This window comes from Zonotrichia albicollis, chromosome 15, assembly GCF_047830755.1.
Source record: "Zonotrichia albicollis isolate bZonAlb1 chromosome 15, bZonAlb1.hap1, whole genome shotgun sequence".
NCBI classification, from domain to species: Eukaryota; Metazoa; Chordata; class Aves; order Passeriformes; family Passerellidae; genus Zonotrichia; species Zonotrichia albicollis.
In genome coordinates, this window is record NC_133833.1 from 12,409,185 (window position 1) to 12,430,014 (window position 20,830).

The following is a 20,830-nucleotide window of genomic DNA, read 5'->3' on the forward strand; positions in this document are numbered from 1 at the left end:
GAATTTATTGGGTTTTGGGCTTTTTTGGATGCTGTTTTTTTTTTGTTTGGCTGGGTTTTTTTAATTATTTTCATCGTCTTACACTTTAAAAGTCACAAATTAAAAAGTGATATAGCAAATACTTACATCAAAGTAACACATTTGAAAAAATACAGCAACACCAAACTTTTGAAGTCTCTTCTTTAAGTAATATTTTTAAAGAAAATTCAGAGCATCTCCCTCCCCATCTGGCAAAATCTAATGAATTTCTGAAGAATCCAGGAGTGCCTCAGTATGCCTTTTTGTCAGCAAACCTTTTATGTGGAGATTTTTACCCAGCAATTTTTCTAGTCAGAGCCACCTTGTATACAACAGTTCTAATTGTGAACACTAAAAACATACTTTTCAGAGTTTTCTGATAGTTTGAGATAAATGAAATAGATAAAAATTCAAGATAGGAAACCGGATCTCCATGTGACCAATGCAGCCAGAGGTGTCTGTTACAGCCTGCTCTGGGAATCAGTGAGATCTTGCCACACATTCCACTGGAGGATGAGGTTATTTGCTGGAGAACAAGGTTTATCTGTGGGAGGATGAGGTTTATCTCCTGGAGGACAAGGCTTATCTGCTGAAGGATGAAGTTTATCTGCTGGAGGACATGGTTTATCTCCTGGAGGACAAGGTTTATCTGCTGGAGGATGAGGTTTATCTGGTGGAGGACAAGTTTTATCTGTGGGAGGATGAGGTTTATCTGTGGGAGGATAAGGTTTATCTGCTGGAGGACACTGCATCTCCTCATTGCTGATGAAAAGAGGCTGGAGATGAAGACCTCCTAATCCAAGCATCCACCCTGGCAAGGAGGAGTGAGGATTTCTGAGTTCTCTGTCCACTTTCAGCACATTTTTCACCCATTCTTCTTCTCATTCACTCTCTTATGTTTCATGTGAAAGCAAGAATTTATTGATAATCTATCTCTTCTTTAGAGCCTGAAGGCACTCACTCATGATCACAATTTGATCATGAGGGAGCCAAAAGAAAGTCATGTTCATCATCTTTTCTTAGTCTGACAAACAAGTGATGTACACACAGGAAAATAATTAAGTGATTGTCTTGAAAAATTCTCACCTTGAAGGAATATTCCAGAGCAAATGAAAGGATCTGTCCTCCATAGTTTTATATATTTATAATCTCAGAAATTAATGCGATGGTTCCCTGTTTTCTCATCCAGAGACCTCAGATTACTCTGCATGAGGGTCACTTTTTCCCATCTCTTTAGCAATTCATTCAGATCAGGCATAAGATTTTGCACTAAGGTACCTGACCAATTACACAGTAGGAGGAAAACCCCCAATTTTCTTTAATAATAACACTGATTTCCATTGTATACCTTTTAGGAGGGCAAAAAACAGATGTCAGTGACATGCTCTTCCCTTATGACTGCAAGTCAATAGATCTTGAGTTCATAACAGATGTCATAGAGTTTCCAGTCACAAGTATAGGATTAGGTTGTTTTGGGGTTTTTTTCTTGTTAAGTATGAAGCTTTATTCATGCTGTGCAAAGTATTTTTACTAATTATTAGCATGCTTTCAAGGGATTTATGTTGGGTACTCAGCTCTATGCCTTTAAAAGAGGTAAAATTGTGAGTATATAGTTACTTTAGTAAAATCATACCAGAGTCTTCTGAGAACACATAGAAGGTAAATATGTAAAGCACTGAAACCCAGGGAGTTACAAGGAGTTATCCTAGAGTAAATGAGTTAATGTGGTGCATGGATCAGTGCTAGCTCCTACAGCTGCCAACAGATGCATAGGTAAGAAGTTGTATATATTTTCTTACCATAAAGCATGGTAATTGGAATTGTTCTTTGCAGGTGAACAAATGCTGAGCATGTTGCATAGAGACAACCCTCCAGCCCTCTGGAAGAGAAAGTGTTTTCCTCTGGTATTTAATGACCCTTGGTTAATGTAAAAGTACTGTTTATGGGCCTAACTGAGATCAGTAATTAGCTTTTTGTAGGTAGGAGGTAGATTGAGTTAATGTAAACTCTGATGGTAATGGACAAAAAAAAGGAATTAAATCCTCAGAGTGGAAATCTTTTGAAGGAGTGTTCTAAGGAAAGAAGAAAGGAAAACCTGTGAGTTCCTGATTGACTTAGAGCATTATTTGGAGTCATGCACAAGCATAATTTTGTTACAATTTTTTTCTTTTATTTTAAGGCTACATATTGACTGAGACCTATCAGGGGACCTCATTATTTTCTGACTCTTTTTCCATTTATTGTTTGAATTGAGTATATATTAGGCAGCTTATTTTCATGGTAGAACCATTTTTCTTCCAATAGCAATTGAATCTGAAAATACCAATCCATGTCAGCTTTGCAATCTGACTGGACCGACCTCCTGAAACCGAGTGCTGCCATCACAACAAGCTGATAATTCCAATCTCTTCTTTCCTCCCCCTGTGCTGTTACAGCCAGGCAGGTGTGGCCATCTCCAGGGGAATTACAGCTGGAAACCCTCAGCACTTCAGGGTCCTTCTTGCTGTTCCTTTTATTTGTTCTTCCTTAGAGGTTCTAGCTGCCAATCATATATATTTGATCATGGGAGGGCCAAAAGAAAGTCATGTTTGTCATCTTTTCTTAATCCTGAGCTTCACAGGGGATAGAGCACTGTGCAAAAGATAACAAAATCTGATTTGTTATAATAATGATTCAATTAAAATGTGAATGGGATACCAATCTGCCTTTGTGGTACTGGAAAGGTTGTTAGAAACAGGTGTCTTTTATTTATGAAATAAGTATGTAAGAAATTTATTTGTATTTAAAAATGAGAGAACAAATAAATTCTAATTGCTACCTATGGAACCAGCAAAGGAATTGTAAGGAATTTAGCAAGGCTACAGATACAGGAGATTTCAAAGAAAAACACAGAATACAGATGTTGAAGGAATTTCCTGATACTAATTAAGTAAATTATACTTAATTGGCCAGTGCTTCAGTCAGACCAACTTTTATTTTTGATTTACACAACAGAGAGTGTGTTTGTCAAGACTAAATGCTTTGATACTTTGCTTAAATATTATGTTCTGTGAAGGACACTCTATCAGCTTGTATGTTCAGTGCTTTGGTTTTTCCTGTTAGTCTGAATATCTTTCTCATCTGTGTCTGATATTAAAAAAAAATCTCTTGCTGAGTATTACAAGGCTATTTTTCTACTTTGAAGTGTATTTTCTTTCCAAGATGAGAGTACTGTGAAAATAAATAAATTCAATACACCATCTATATAAGAACATGACAGATTAATTTTGGGTCTCATTATGTGAGTGCCAAAGCCCTCATCATCCTCTCCAAGGAAGGGTTTTGCATCATATGTATTCACAAAGCAAGTCTTATTTACAGAGAAACTACTTTACTGTATTGTTCAATAATTAGCAATGCTTTAAGGTTGGGTCAGCAGTGAGTTTCCATAAAATATTTTGAAAGAAGCCCTAAGTTAGAAATTCTGCTGCACTCCTCCAGCATTTCCCCGGAGCTCAGGTGTGCGTTTGCTGCACAGATGGTGCAGCAGCAACACCACGCAGGGCTGTCAGCTCCCTGATATACCTGTGCAGCACCATGAGTGCAAGATAAATGAAAGCCTGAGCTCCACATTTCCCAGTGTTTTAGGGATTAATTCTCCTCTTTATTGATTCACTGATGCCTCCTGGAAAACTTAAAAAATATCTCTGTGAGAATATAATTCTGCATCTGAGTTATACTAGATGGTGTCTTAGTTTGCTTTGATCATCTTTCATTAATTTTGATATTTCTTTAAATTTATGTGAGGTTTTTTTTTCTTTTTTTTTTCCTGAGGAGTTCATAATCCATTGGGTGGAATTCTATCAGATATAGTCATGGTTTGTGAGGCCAAAGGCTTCCATAATTTATCTCTGCTGTTAAGGGGCTATTGCTCAACTACTTGATTTTGTAAGGCCTTGTACAGTCTTCAACTGAATTTTGGGGGAGAGTTTTTCTAAAATTTAATTTAATTGTTTGCATGTAGTTAGGAGCTACATATATGTACTTATTGTGTTATCGGTAAATATGAATTTTTTGGCATGCAGTTTATTGCACTGAGGCTTACACAGACACAGTGAATGAGTAATTCCTGATTTACTGGCAAAGCTTTGCATTTGTACAAAGAAGAAACACATAAGAACTCTCTGAGCTTTTCTTTCATGGGAAAATGGACTTGAGGGCCTCCTGATGTATCTGCCCAGCCCTTATTGGAATTATTTTAGGACCGTCTGGTCAATGTTGTTGTTCAATTTGTGTTATAGTAGTTTCTAAAAAGCATCTCTGTACATTCATAGTGAGGAACCTCATTTAAAAAAAATAATTAAAAGCTAAATGGGCAAAGAAAATAAAAAAAAAAAATTACTTCCTCTGTTATACAGAGACAGACCTGGTATGGTAAAGAAATGGCTTATTTGTCCAAATATATAATGGACATACAGCCAATGGGACTCCTTATCTGCAAAGCATCGTGCCTTAGGTCAGTTCTTTCTGCTGCTGTTGATGAGTATTTGTGCATTTGGAAGTGCTCATTTTGTGCTATCACCCTGCTGACATGAAGGACTGGTACTAAATGATTGCAAAGGTAATGCAGCCAAAGCTGGGCTTGGCAAGAGGCCATGTCCAAGTCAGGACATCACAGCACCTCTGCTACATCCAAAACCTGGATGTATTCACTCTGCTTCTATTAGAAAATGGAACACCTGATTAGAGCAGGTTTTCTAAGGTGATGTCAAATCACACAACAGGAATTAAACCCCAAAGTTTTACAAGTGCCAGATGCTGGAAATAGTAAAATGTTTATCATTCTCATGGGCTGCTGCTCAGCCAGCAGTTCCAAAAATCTAAATTCTACTTATTCCCCATTATGGGCTCAGTAGCATTTTGCTAGAAGGGAAAGAGGAATTTGTGAGGTTTCAGGGAAGAGGTGATGCTGCAGCATTTCCTAGCTAATGTACTGTCATAGCACATCCATTTGTAATGTGCTGAGTTCCCTGGTTGATTGCCCAGGGTAGTGCTCAACCTACCAGAACAGCATGGCAGCAGATACAGTGGCAAAGTTAGAAATAAAGCCAAAGGTGGTGGATGAAAGATATTGACTTTCTAACAGTGAGAAAGTGGATCAATGCTGGACTCAGACTTGTTGCATAGGGCTGTTCTCAAGCAATCACTCTGTTGATTTAAGATCATTGGTCTGGAGATGCTACAGGAAGCTGAATAGGTATGAAATCTTTATTGTGTGTCACCTGCTTTCTTCTTTCTCCTGTACTGAAAAATTTAAAATGTGCCTGTGAAATAAGACTGGGTTTAGAGACTCCACAGTTAAAGAGTAAAAACCAAAATTCTAGTGCAATAATTGTCTGCCAGTGAGGAATTAAATACTCTTTAGCTTAACTAATTTAGTTCTGGTTTTAGCCATTTAAAATCAGAAAGGATTATACATTAAGTGTTATACAACTGATACTAGAAGAGTTTTAATTTGTATTAGATTTGATCAAAAGTCACTTCTATGTTACACAATAAAGTGTGTTTTTTTCTAAGAAAATAGAAAAGGCCCATTATCCCAAATTTGTGCCCATGATCTTTGCCAGCAGTTCCACGCCTCTGGCAGGTAATGGGGATGGTTTATTTCTGGGGCATGGTCTCACCACCCCTCTCTCAGACCTTCCCTCTCCAGTGCAGGGAGCTCTCAGCTGTTCCTGCACTGGCCTCACAGCATCTCTAGGTTCTTAAACTGACCCAAAGGCAAAACTCTTGACACGTGGCACCCTTAAAAAACTACAAAACACCCACAGCAGGTGCCTCAGAGAGGGCCAGGTAGGCAGCTGGGGGTCAGAATTGCTGCATCCATCCCAGGCTGAACCATTCTACCCTTCAAAGAAAGAAGATAAATTATCTGTGGAAAGATCTGCATGTCCATGGAATCCTAAAATCACATACCCAGAGTGGCAGTCAGCTGCTCCACTCTTCATGCTCTCCCAGGCCATTTCCTGCACATCCTTTAGATAACAGTTTGAAAGAGAACATCCTGAAAGCCATTGTGCAAATGCTAATGGGGCTTCACACAGGTGAGGGAGAAAATAAAATGGCAATTTGTGCATGAGTTCAAACTCATGTAAAATGCTTATTTTTATCCAAAGGTATCAAAGATATTTTCATATATAAACTCTTTTTCCCTTTTATTCAAATTGGCTTCAGCAGAACAAAATGATTATGAAGCCCATTAATCTTAATTTTTCACATTGAGATTCATTTTACAGAACTGGAAGCTACAGAAATGGAACCATCCGCCTCTTTCTCTGTCACTTGGGTATCTAAATGTAATGCAGATTGAAAATTAAATGCAAGAGACAAGATAGCAGTTCTAATAACCCAGTAATTTCTAAATAAATAGACTTAGATTGATGGAAGGGAAAAAAATCTGTTTACCCAATAACACATGAGAGCAGTACTTGTATAAAGAGTCTTGTGTTGATTAAGATTTTCTAAAGTTTAAAATGTATTCCTCCAATCTATTTAAATGTATGTGAAGTAGAACTGATACTCTTGTCTTATATTTTCTTCAGCCACTAACAGGAAGTTGTAAACTGGGGCAGATTTGGATGACAGGATTTCAAATCTCCTTTTTGGAGTTTTCTCAAAAGGACAAAATAATCAAGAACTTGATTTGGCATGTTGAATAAATATTCACTTTTCTTAATGCAGTATGTAACCTCCATGAAGTTCACAGCCCCATCCAGCAATGTAACATTAAATGTTGTGATATTTTAAGAAGACTTTTTGGATCATGTTTTATCTAGTTGACATAAATTTTTATCTAAAAAAAAATAATGAAAGAATGCTATTTTGACTAACACTTTTACTGGAGAAGAAAAGGAATAATTTTCCACTACTGAAAGGTTTGTGAATGTGAAATAGTAGGATAGAATTCAGAAAATTATTGGTTCAGGGTTAACCTGTATATCCTCTTAAAATGGAATTTGTATTATTTTACATTTTTGAACTTGCTTTTGTTATGTGATATTTCAGTATTCCCCAAAAAATAAAAATAGAAAAATCTCTCACTTTTCTTGCTTTCATTTAAATTCAGATAAGGTTATCTAAACCGATTAACATTAACCCATTCAGCTGATATTGGTGGAAAACTACTCCAAGATACCTTAAAATCTGACATTTTCACAGTTCAGTTCAGAAACTCTGCTATGAAAATTTCAGGACACTCAGGTATTTTTTGAAAATTTTATTTTTGATAAACTTTAAGGGATGGACTATGAACTTCCCACACACATTTATAGTCTGTCAGTAATTACCGGGTGTGTTTGATAGGAACTTTGTGGCTTTTGTTTTGATTAGGAAACCATTAACACACTTAACTCATGTGAGTGCCTGCAAGGCCTCTGGGTTTGTCAGCAGCTCTTGAGATCGACTCTGCCCCTGGATGATGGCAAAGGTGGATTGGAATCGTGTTTGAGTGCCTCTGCTCCTCACTCCCAGAGAGATCCCAGAGGAAGGTGCTGGGTAATTGCTCCTTCACTAGGAGAGCTCTCTCTTCATTATAAAATAAATAAATGAATGAAAATGAAAGAGGAAATTGCACCATTTGCTAAGTAGACCAAATGTTACTTCGTAATTGTTCAGCAGAGAAGAGGGGAAACCAAATCCTGTGCTCTAAAGCGTGCAAGCACAAGAGAAGAAATTAAAGAAGCTTCTGGATCTGTGTTGCAGAGAACTGTCTGTGTTTCATCTGGCTATTAGGTAAGGAACTTCCCCTTTGTAAAGCCATTTTGTTGATCAACATTAGACTGGAATTAAAAAAAAAAAGCTAAAGCTGAACAGGCTATTTTTGTAAATTATGAACACTGTTACAGTTCTCTTTTTGTAAATTAGTACAGATGTGAGTGGTTTTTGTATATGTCAGTTTTATTATGACAGAGGTTTGAGGAATGTGTAAATCCAGCTAAGATGGACACACTACCCAAGTGTAGCAGTAAATTTATTCTATCACTTCTCCTCCTTAATTTGCTTGGCACACCCCAGTAGAGTGGGATGGAATGGCAGGTGTCTCTCTGTCAGGGTCTTGTGACCATTAAATGTGAACTGACACCTGCCAGGAGCAAGGCTAGGGCAGCCAGGAGGGACCAGGCAGCAGCAGAGGAGAGGGCTGAGGTAGAACCAACTGTAGTAAACCCCTCAGGTTTTGCCAGGGCCCCTTGGAGAATAGAATGCTGACACAGCGGCAAAGAAGTTTCCTGTCTCCAGGGACATCCGCCTTGTACTTTATCCCTATAGCCATGTAAGGCAATATTGTGTTAAACTCTACTATTGGTCACTTATGGTCACTCTAACACTTTTGCCATTAGTCAAGATTGAATCTAGGCCAAGGGTATAAAAGTAGCATACTGTACCCCTACTAACTCAGAAGAAGAAGAGCTGAGACCCTTCACGGACCCTACAATAAAGCCATACTCGTGGAACAGCCAGCGTCTTCTGCTTCTCCTCTCTCTACCGTCTGCTGGAGCCTTAGGCCAAGGGAAAAGCTACCTAGCAAGCAAAGCTGAAATCACAAGAACTACCTAATCACTAAAAGCTGAATATCTCCCTGCTTGCTAGGAGCTAACCCGTGGCCTTAGTCTGAGAGCGAACTGGCTTCTAGCACCCAGTCCCCTTGGGGACTGAGCTCTAGAGCTGTAACAGCTTGCATAAGATACAACCAAGCAAAGCTCATTTAACCAATGGAGAAGGTGGTGTTTAGGACATGGATCACACAGCACACACTGCTGCTCTCAGGTGGTGTTTAGGACATGGAGCACACAGCACACACTGCTGCTTTTAGGTGGTGTTTAGGACATGGAGCACACAGCATACATACACTGCTGCTCTCAGGTGGTGTTTAGGACATGGAGCACACAGCTCACACTGCTGCTCTCAGGTGGTGTTTAGGACATGGGACACACAGCTCACACTGCTGCTCTCAGGTGGTGTTTAGGACATGGAGCACACAGCTCATACTGCTGCTCTCAGGTGGTGTTTAGGACATGGAACACAGCTCACACTGCTGTTCTCAGGTGGTGTTTGGGACATGGAGCACACAGCTCACACTGCTGCTCTCAGGTGGTGTTAAGGACATGGAGCACACAGCATACATACACTGCTGCTCTCAGGTGGTGTTAAGGACATGGAGCACACAGCACACACTGCTGCTCTCAGGTGGTGTTTAGGACATGGAGCACACAGCATACATACACTGCTGCTCTTCCTGAGTGTGTCAGGTGCCTTGCTTTGCAGTAGCTGTGGCAGGCAGGCTCTGGGATCTCCTTTCAAGCCAACCAGGACAAGTTTGGGAAGAGAATAGTTTATAATTTGGTGCCTTGCTAATAAAAGGGAGACATGGAAGAGAAGAGCAGTTGTCTGCTGGGCTGTGTGAGTGAGGAACAGACATCAGAGCTCTGCAGGTGCAGGGGAGGGTGGAAAAAGTCATGTTTGCAGCTCAGCCTGACAGCAGAAACAAGGGTGTTGAACCGAGGATTTTGTAGTGGACAAGGTTGGATGGAAACAGTTTAAAAGGCAGCAAGATAAACCCACTCAGGGCTGCAGCTGCTTCGTGATCCAGGACACAAATAGACGCTTTGCTTCACTATTCCTTTGGATTACAGCTACAGAGGTGAATTAAATTGGAGGCTGTTTTTTTTCAGGTGCCTTAGTGTTTTGGTATTTTAGAATTTTATTTCTCTGCTTTTCTATTACAACATTTCCTATCGCCAGGTTCTCATTTGAAAATGTAAGCAAAGAATTGTATGTTTTTATCTCAGGGTTAGATTAGACAGCATGATGATCAGTCAGATTCCCCTGCCTGGCTGCCTTCAGAGAGCACTGGGGCTCTGTGCTGATCTAGGAATCTAATGGCACCTGCAGATTAAACCTGAAACAAATCAACAAAAGTCTGAAAAAAGACAAGGGTACACAGTGTTCCTAAAATAATACACAGTGTTATAAAATAATATATTTCTTATATAAATTTAATTCTCTATTTGAACAGTGTTCATAAAATAATATGTTGCTATCAGGTTAGCATTGGCTAAAAGGGAGACTTAGGATAACTCACCAAGCCTTTGGAAGAAACAGTAAAAGGACACTCAGTTAAAATATACTTGCTTGTCAGTCACCTCTCCATCATATTTTTCTTTTTCTGACAAGAATTCAGAGATGACCAATAAAATGAATAATATGAGACGCTGAGGACAAACCATTTGGGGTTACAAGAATCTGCTTTAGAACAAACTTGTTACAAGGATAAGCCTCTCTATTTGAAGCAGTAACTCTGGCCATTTCTTTCCCAAATTTTCTCTCCGATATTTCTAATTGCAACAAGTCAGTTCAAATAAACCTGAGAGCACAATAGTCATATGGCATAGAGAGAAGTAAAAATTCCAAAGAACTGCAAATATATACTTGTACTTGGAGGTTCCCAGGACTGATGGCAGGAAATGTGGGAATTCCTCAGCTGCTGCCCCTCAGTCCTGCTCTGGCACAAGGGCCTGGCAGGGCTGCTGGGCCTGTGGAACCTTCTGGCAGTTTGAGCAGAACCAGATAAGGGTCCCTGCTTGTGCTCATGCTCTGCAGGAATTCTTCCCAAGTCCCACATTTACCATCCTATTTTATGCAGAATGTCATCAAACTCTAATCATAAGAAAGAGAGTTAAATCTTCAAAAGGATATCCATTAAACATATAGATATGGATACATATAAATATAGAGAGAGATTTACACACTCATATACACGTACACAGTGTGCTTTATGTTTCCTTACTTCTAGGAGAACTGATCTGAACAATCATGCAGAAACAGAAGGCTGTTGGATTGGGAAATTTTTTTGCGACCATCACAGGGAGAGAAAAATGTGGAACACTATTTCACAACATGACACATGGATATTTTTTTGGTAAAGTCTAAGAAAAAGTTGTGGCTGTCATCTTTTTAGTTGTTAATTACACAGCATAAGTCCAAAAGTCCCCAGATGTAAAGAGACCTAAATATTTATAGTTGCATCTGCATATTTGAAAATACAGTATCTTGCGTATAATTCTACCACTCTATGGGGAGTATAATCTTGACAGAAATAAGATATTTTGATTCACTAGAAAATACTTAAAAATACAGCAGTAACAAAGTAGTGAACAAATATAAAAACAATGATGGTATCTTTATATGTACATATAGTGAATTTCTTGGAATATATTATGTCAATCCTCAGTTATTTCATCTTGAAATACCCAAAGTGTTATTTCCTATATTACATCCAGTCTTGTAATAATCCCAAAACATTATTAGTGTCCAATATTGTGAAGTCAATGGCTTCTAAAAAAAACCTCTTGAGCTCAGTGCAAAGAAACCCACATCCTAAGAGTTATTTCTGATGGAGTGCAGGACATTAAAATGCTGCTAGATGATATCCCAGCTTGGGTTTAAAGAATTAATGAAGAACAAATGTTCTAACTGACATGTAAGCATGAAATTCTCTCTGTGGGTTGACCTTCATTCTTCTGCAGTTAGTTAATGAGGATTCTCTCTGTTATCTTTCTTGCTGAAGAACCTCAGGGCCTTGTATCATTATTGAATGAACACAATGTCACCTCAGCTGGCAGTAATGTTTTGTCTTTTGTCAGGAAAAGAAGTTTCCTCGTGTCAGCTGGTGAAAGCACAACACGGCAACAAGCAATTGAGACCAGACATTTCAATTCAGCTAACTTAGCCCAGTGGAGATGTTGAACCTGCTGGAGTTGTTTTGATCAAAATATTCAGCCTTCATTATTCTACGACTCTTGCCTGTACCCCTCAAGTTTTTGATGCATTGTTATAAATTAATGATAAACAAAAGCATTTTATCTGGAGAGCTGCTCTCAATATTCCCCTTTTGACAGCTAATTGCCATTTGTTGCAGAATAGGATGTATTTCCTTTGAAATGAAAGCTTAAAGAACAGCTGCTTTTTATCCAATTCAAAATGACAAGTGTATTGTTAACTACCTGAGGATCTTGTGAGGTGGGGATCACATCTGCTCACAAAACTGGAGCTGTAACTTTGAGCTCTTCTGTGAGCTGTAGCTATTATGCAGAGCTGCAGAAGAGGTAGAATGATAATTGCAAATTTCATCCAACATGAGTGTATTATTTGGGGTGCCTCTAACATTTGTATGGTTTCCCCATTGCTCAGGGTACCTATGGTTATTGCACACAGCAGACAAGTCCCTCTCTCCAGCAAAACCAACCCCCCCCCCAAAAAAAGAAAAAAACAAAAAAAAATCACCAAAAATTCCCCTTTTTCTATCTGTACTTAAAACTGGCTCAGGATGAAAGTGCACATAGGAGGTGAGAAAAGGTGTTCATGGGAAACAGTGCAAGAAAAAGTTATTCATTAATTATTCATCCAACCATAACAAAACTCACAGAGCCACCCTGGCCTTGAACACTTGCAGGGACAGGGAATCTACAACTTCTCTGGGCAGCCTGCAGTGCCTCAGGCAGTGCCAGTGTCTCACTAACCTCCCAGTAGCAGAGAATTTTTTCCCAATATCCTGTCTAACCCTGCCCTCTGTCAGTGGGAAGCCATTCCCCTCATCCTGCCACTCCAGGTCCTTTTCCAAAGTCCCTCCCCAGCTCTCTTGGAGCATCTTTAAGCACTGGAAGGGGCTCTGAGGTCTCCCCAGAGCCTTCTCCTCTCCAGGCAGAGCAGCCCCAGCTCTCTCAGCCCGGCTGCATTGCAGAGCTGCTCCCGCCCTCTGAGCACCTCCCTGGCCCTGCTTTGCCACTGTGCTCTTTGCCATCACACAAAGACACATTCACATCTTAATAAATCACAGCAGCATCAGTCTGCTCTCTGACAAAGCTTCCTATGAGAACCATCCTAGAAAAGACAAAGCATCAGTGATCAGGCTTTCCTTTGGAAGCGACATAGGCAGGAATTCTTATTCCAGTTAATATTTGTCTATTGTTTTTACTCAGAGATGCCCTCTCTCTAGGATCTTGATTAGAATTTCATTTTGCCACTTTTGCTTTTGAAAGTGTGGGAGAGCTAGGATATCATACAATAAATTGCATGTGATAAATCAGATAAGAAAACAAATATGGTTTGTTTTCAGATCACTCCAAGCTGAACTCTTGTGTGGGATAATAGTGATAATTTTATTTAAATGGGTTAGCCTACTTTAATACTGTGAAGAGCAATAGTCTGTTATAGTCTGTGTCATAAGGTAATGAGCAACAGCAAATGATACCTGAAATTATATATTTTCAGAGGTTTTTTTTATGTTGCACTTTGCCTTATAGTCACTTTCCCTTTTCTTTTAAAGTGTATTAGATTATTAGATACACATTATTATCAATCCCATTAGTTATTAATGTAAAATTGGAAGGAATGGCATTTGTGAGGTTTTTTTATCCAATATTCAGCCTGAGTCTCATAAACTGCATTTTTGAGCTGACAGGGACATATGTTTTCTTAAAGTCATTAAAATAATGCTGTATTAAATACTTATCTAAAGTAAGACAAGTACAACTGTGATACCTTCTGGTTATTAGGATTCATATGTCTAATATACATTCATTTTGGAGTCCCTTAGGGGACAGCCTTGTTATTAATACAGCAAAGAGCAGCTGAGTGAGCATATGGTTTATTAAGACATGCTTATATTAATTATATGTGAATACTATTCAAAAGGGTCACTGTTCTATAACTGAGAGACCCTTTGTGATCACTGCTTAGGAACTCAAAGCTCAGTAGGATTATTCTTGATCCAATCTATTTGTCTCTGGCTGGAAAAATCATTATATTTGTGTCTAGGCTGGAAATTAAAGAAACACTTCAGAACTTGAGGACAACTCAAGCAATTAATGAATATGCAAAAGGGAAGGAAATTTTGCAGGCATGATGATACAGAGTGTGGGAAGTCTAAAGCTCACATATTTCTGTAATATCTTATGCAGCAATCTGATCCATAATACAGCCTTGCACAATGTATACAGTAAAGCATAAAAAATTTGGTAGTTGCAGGCCAAAACTGAAAACCAGCTATAATCCCGTCTGCATGGCTCCCATCCATCTGCACAACTGATTTGTTTTTTGAATACTGTGATTCCTGCTCTGTTACCTAAAGCAGTGAATATTGCTGCTAATCTGTTATTCTCAAGGCTGTTTTTCATTGCAGGAGATGCCCCAGCCCACCCTGTGTCCTGTAGAGCATCACTGCATCTTTCACTGGAGTGCCAGGCAGAAGATTGTTTCAGCATGAAAACAAAAGCCACGCGGATTCCATCTTGGAGAAGGAGACCCAGTGGGGAGCAAGCTGAGGACTGCTCAGTTTTATCTTTATTGTTCCCACTCTAAATCTCCTCTGAGCCCAGAAGAGGTGCAGTTCACACCTGACACCTGGGCTGACACCATCTGTGTCAGCTTTGTGTGACTCCTGAGCAGCTGCAGGGCTCCTGTGGCAGCGCTGGAGCAGAGCAGGCAGCCCTTGGTGTCCCTTGGCTCCTGAGCACAGGCTGCACAGGGCACAACTGCAGGGAAAACTGCACCAGGAGGAAAGATGGTCTCATTAATGTGCCTCCTGGTTCCGTGGATAGAGAATGCCATATTGGATATTTCCCTCTGTTAGCAGCACCTGAAAATTCAAACATAACGTGTCAGGATCCAGAGCTGTGAAAGTAAACCTGAACAGTAAGAACAGCCTTCCAGTAAGATTTTCTATTCAGTATATTTCTATAGTTTTTGAAAATTCGGACATATTTCTCAGTATTACATCAAGATTATTATTAATTCACATCTGAAGTCCTTTCCCCATCATGCCATCAGTCTTGAGGCACTGAGGCATTAATACAGGCACCTGCTTTTTTCAGTACAGGGAGGCGACTGTTAGTTTCATTGGAAATCCAAACATACATTTATAGAATGTTTGGTGGCTGAAATGGAATTTTTATCTATTAAGTTTCATATTTAAAGCTTTTCTTTTTCTTTTATGTCATTGTTTTTTCCTAGCCTAATTAGTAAACACTGCTGGTGTTTCACAGATATTAAGTGTCCTGGAAGCCGGAAAACAAAGTTCTTAAATGATGGTGTAGTTGGTAAAGGACTGAAATCTTCGGAGACATTCAAACTGAAAATACTTGAATTGTAAGGAGTTGAGCATTTGAAAATTGACACAATTCCATAAAGTCTTATAACCAGAAGAGACAGGTGTTGTACTTTAATCACACTAGAAGAAACAGCTGATGTATAGTGCAACAGCAATAATTCCAAGCTAGAAGCCTACAAATAATCTAGCTGCAAATTATATTGTCAAGAGAATCCAAATACTTTGTAATATATTCTAATGCATATTAATTTGAGAGCCCTATAGGGGACAGTCTTGTTATTAATACACAGAGGAACAGATGTGATAGCATATGGTTTACCAACTTGTATTTATGTTAATTCTATGTAAATAGGATTTTAATAAGGTACCATTAGTCTATAGCTTCATTTTCCTAATATGTCTTTCTTCTTTGAAGATAATGGAATTATCTAAATTGGGGTCTAGGTTCATAGGAAAGGTTAGTGGAAAGAGTCCATTTTATGCAAGAGATAAAAGAGGGTAAAAAACCATCCCTTTTTGAACATTTTATCATCATTTAAGCTTTCAATGAAGAAGTTTGAATTATTTTATTCACCAATTCTGCCATTTCCAAAAACTGCTTGATACCTACTCTTACCATTTTTAGATTCTTACCTATTTTGTGTTGATTTTTGGTAGTTTGAACTTCCCATTCACCTGTCTTTGGGAAACTTGCGAAATTTAGTAGAATGCCATACCATTCCCAGCATTGTCTTGTGTCTGATATCTATTGAACTTGGAGTGCAGCTCCTCTTGGCTGTCAGCTGGAAAAGCTGTGAGTGCATTTCTCAGTCAGCTCAGGCTTCTCGGCAGCTTTCTCTGGGGCACAACTTTTTTTAATTATGCTCCCAGGCACTGCTTGGAGCCATTTCAGTTTGAGATGAGAACAGAGTAAGCAATCTGTGTTCCTGCAAGCAGGAGAGGAAATACAGCACTAATCAGCACTAGTGCTTCAGAGGATTTTGGAAAAGTTTCTGCCTGCTATTAGAAATTTCAGGTTTCAACTGTTGAATCAAACTTTTGTGCCACCTTCTGTTGAGCTGCACTGTTATAGTTTGGAAAATTAAGTTTGTGTGTCTGGCCTAAAAAGCCCTAAGTTTCATTGCCTCGAACTTCTAGTTAATACTGGAAAACTGTAAATTGAGGAAAAGAATTATTTCTTTCCCCAGTAGAGCTATTGCTTTCTTCTTTCAAGAAAAAAAACCCCCACTTTTGAAACTTATTTTGCAGATCTAAAGAAGAGGGAGCTTGGAGGGTGAGAAGTGGAAATGCTAAACTTGTTTAAGCTTAAATGCAGCTTATAAAGGAGTCTAGCAAAACTTTGTTGTGCAGGTATGTCAGAAATACTTTGGGTTTAGTTGATTTCATTTTTCCTCCAAGTTTAGAGAAGTTGTTTAGAATAGCCCATGTGCCAGCGTTCTGTGATGATGCTTTGAATAAGTCAGCAGAAGGATTTGGAATTGTAATTATTTGAAAAATTCTGATAAATGTAATAATTCAGTGTAAATACCAAAAAAGCTTAGGGTGCTTGGCTCTTCCCTAGTCTCTTCCTCAGATCTTGGGTGTAATCAAGGACCCACAAAAGTAACAGGTGATTCTTTCTAGCAAAATTCTACTGCTAGGGTGTAGTGGAGAGGGCAGGAATGCACAGAAAGGGTAAGGCTGAAAGGGTCCAACTTCCATGCTCAGGCTTTTGGATATAGCAAATATGCATCTGGACAACTCTATGGAAACAGTACTTAGGACACATGAGACAATGAAAATGCTTTTATTTTTTAATTCTCTAGAAAGATAAACAAATACCCTGGAAAAAAAAAAAGTGAAAACTGAGCAAAACAATTTTAAAAATTTAGGAGTTTTGTGTTCCTGTGTCTATTTTATATAAACTATGCTGAAAGTGGTCAGCAAGGAATATTTCCTCTCACCACGAGATACATCTCTGCTCATAGTAAGAAACACTGGAGATTCATAATACTTAAAAGTGAAAGGACTGTTTGTGTCATCAGCAGCAGGGGATATCTGATCATACATCTTTACCTGACAAGAGGTGGCAATTTAATCTGACAAGTTTCCTGCCAATGAGGACAGCTTTAGGAGTTCAGCTGCCTTGGTAAGGATTTGTCATGTCACTGAGGGATGTTGTGCACAAGCTTGACAATAAACTGGAACTTGCTAATTCAGTTTAGGGTAGCTGCGAAAATTTATTAGAAACCAGAGTCTGTAAAATTACTGTACTGCAGAAATGTTTTTCCTTCCCCACTGAATATATGTGATATTTAATGCATGACACATATTTAAAAAATTGTTTCCTGATCATGTAAAACAAATCTACAGTAATGCCCATGAAATGGCAAGGAATTCTGTTAAAGACATGGGAGAATAAGCAGAATTAGAGGGCTGCCTTCTGCATCCAGGGGAGAAGCCTGTCTAAATGGAAGGTTTGGTTGCTGAATCAATGAGTCCTGGTTGGAAATCTTATTATTGTACCTGGACAGGGCTTGTGGCCTTTAGAGGCATGAAAAGCTGCAGGTGCTGAGGAACACTTGCAGCTGGACACCAGGCTCATGATATGGGTACTGGACCAAAGCTTGCAGACACCTTTCAGCAAACACTCCAACTGCTCTTTTAATTCTGGCTACCAGCTTAACATCAAGGAAAAACAATTTTTGGTTTTTTTTGCAAAAGTAACTCATTTCAATGTGTGTAGGGGGATAGAAGATAAGAAAATAAAGATAGTGTAGAAGGAGTTGCAGCTGAGCCAATTATCAAAGATCAGGAACAGGCCTGACTTTACCAGGCCACAGCTGTAAGCAGTGAGAAGAAGATGCTATAACAGAGTTGGTGTGGCTGGGTAAGAGGGGATCTGGAGTCAGTGGCTGCTTTGTGAAGAAGCAGCTAGTGCTCTGAGGGGATGCCCATGAGAAACACCAAGAAGGTATGGAACCCCTGCAGTAAGATGACAATAAATGTGAAGTGAAAAAACATCATCTACATATGAAATAAATTTCTAAGTTTGATATGGGGATTTTTGAGGTGTTTGGGATAAGGTATTCCGAGTCTCAAATGGTAAAACAGATCTTGTGGCAGTTCAGGACTCTGAGATGTGTGGGCAAATGCCACCTGGAAGAGTACTAGCTATGAGCTCACAAAATTTGTGAATAAACTTTTGAATGAGACAATTGTGTATAAAAACTGGAAAGAATTGAAGGATCTGCCAGAGTGCATATTAAATCATAGAGCCTCTTTTGAATCATTTCCTAGTTAGCTCTTGATAACCCTTGGAGAAAGGCACATTTAATACCCCTTTCCTAATGTGGGTATTTTTATAATTTCTAACCCAGCAGTAATCTTGAAATTTCATGTAACAGAAAATGGTGTCATTGAAAGTTTCTTTGATTGCTGAAGAAAGGTGAATCCTTGTACTCTTGCTGCACACTTTGTGATTTCAGCTGAGGCAGATGTCTGCACAAACTATCCCTAATAGTGTTTTAATAGATTTTCGTAGTTGTCAACATTAAGGTGGGTTATGATACCAAAATCCTGACTCTTCTTCCTAATGGCTGCCTTTAGTCAAAAGGGGAGTAAATTAAATGTCAGAGCCTGCTCCAGAACACACATAAGTTGGTACATATCAAGGCTGGGAAAATCCCAAGAATGTTTCAAAGCTTAGTTTGTCCTAATTTGTTCCTTTTATTCTCTTAGTACAGAGAGACTGTATTGATCTCACAAGTTAATGAAAAGCCTACAAAAGTCTTCAGAGAGTCCTTCCAATGGCTTTCAAACACATTACAACCAATTAGGAAACCGAGGTCACCATGGGTGTCGCTGGTGGCCAGAGCCAGCCTGAGAGTGCACAGGGAGCTGTTCTCAGGATGGGCTCGCACCTTCCACCTGGCTTTGCTCTTTCTGAAGCTCTGTTTCTCTCTGTAGCTGCAGTTGCTCACTAATTGCACACTTTAGCTCTCCTTTTGGCATATTTCTGGCATGTGGTGACATCAGCAGTCTAATTGTATTTTAATTAAAAGTAGTTCATGGACTTGAACAGCATGTCCTGGCATCTGGGATCTTGCTGGGGAAAGAGGCTTGAAAGAAGGGAATGCAGTTTTGTAGAGTAGTGTGTGCAAGGAGACACCTTTTTAAAAAAATTCCTTGGACAGCAACCTGCATTTTGTAAGTGATAATAAAAGAGCAAAGGTGAGTTAGGGATCTTGGGCTGTATGTAATTTCATGCTATTAGGCCTGATGACATGATTTGTATTTGCTCCTGACTCTTGAGGTGGCTTCTGTAATGCTGTAACAACTTGGCCATTGGACTGCAGAGTGTAAGCACTGTTCAAAGCCAATTTGTGCTGGAAGGGAGTTATATTTTGGTAATAAACAAGAATATCCTGCTTTGAGCATGGTCTAACTGTTAAAATATACTCAAAATAGATTGAAAATTAGGTGTAGCACCAGGGGGATTTTTCTTGTTGTTTAAACAAATATTGTAATAATGAAATTAATACAAAAAATAGTGTCACAGACTCTAGGATTTTGATAAGAAGTTTGGGCATAGTTTAACTGTTAAAATATACTCAAAAGAGATCGAAAGTTAGGTGTTGCATCAGGGGTTTTTTGTTGTTGTTTAAACAAATATTGTAATAACAAAATGAATAGGAAAAGTGATGTCACAGACTCCAGGATTTTGCTGAGAAGCCAAAACTGTAATTCTTAAGCAGATTATTTTGTGGGGGGCAGGTAGGGCATGTTTGTTCTACCAGAAAGTGCCTTCCTGGACAAGCCTTGCTGTCATGCTTATTGTTTGTGTACATCTGTTCCTTGTCTGCCACAACTCCGTTATTGCACCGGTGCTGAACCTGCAGCAGCCCCCCAGCCTTGCACATTGTTCTGCTGGTGATCTGCAGTGTGCAAGAGCAGCTCAGCCAGAGCCACTGTGGGCAGGGCATTGCTCACTGTCTTACCCACCTTTGTGCTCTTTATTTGTTTCTCTCCCCTGCTGCTGCGGGGGTATCAGCTGTGTGCTGCCAATTAGGCTCATCAGCATTGTCAATAACAGATGTGGAGCTCCTGGTAATCCCCCACCCTTGTTAGTGGGCTGCAAGGGCTTCTGGCTGTTTGTGATGAGATTTAACCCTCATCCCCCACAGGGAGCCAAGTCACTCTGTCAAAGACCAGGAGTCATTTTATTCTGTTCTGTATTTTAAGGATTCTTTTACCACTGCCTTAGTCCCAGTTGGTTTGATTAGACTTTGGTTTTGGCTGTGGGTTCCAGCTTGCTGGAAAACATAATTAACTTCATCACAAATCAATATGAAAATGATAGTTGAAGCACTCTGCTTCAAGCTAAAGGTAATTGCAAGAGGTTTCATTATCTGTCAAGTAGATTATTTGGACATGTTTTGAAATGCAAGCTGCAAGCAAAACTTTTCAGTTACCAGCCCATATGCCATGACAGGGCAGACCTGAAAACGTGTTCATTAGACAGGATGCTCAAAGATTTCAGCTTTTGCATGTATGCTGTCACTTTTGCTTGGGGCATCCCCTCAAAGCATGTTCTTTATTTATTCCAAGATGAGGCAACTTCAGTGCTTGTGCTACAGTGACTCTGCTCCTCCCAGGGGAGTGATTCTGTTTAGGGAGAATGTAACACTT

The 20,830-nt window shown here is 39.3% G+C and overlaps 1 protein-coding gene across 16 annotated transcripts in view; it reads left to right on the top strand.

The window, feature by feature from the left end:
* Positions 1-20,830, top strand: part of TENM2 (teneurin transmembrane protein 2) — a 1,510,370-nt gene that overhangs the window by 142,012 nt on the left and 1,347,528 nt on the right. For 15 of the 16 annotated variants that reach the window (XM_074551980.1, XM_074551988.1, XM_074551987.1 and 12 more), the window contains exon 2: positions 14,234-14,762. The exons of the other annotated variant lie outside the window; for it this stretch is intronic. The gene's annotated coding sequence lies outside the window, so the exon portion shown is untranslated. The remainder of the gene's footprint in view (positions 1-14,233; positions 14,763-20,830) is intronic. 16 annotated transcript variants of the gene reach the window in all.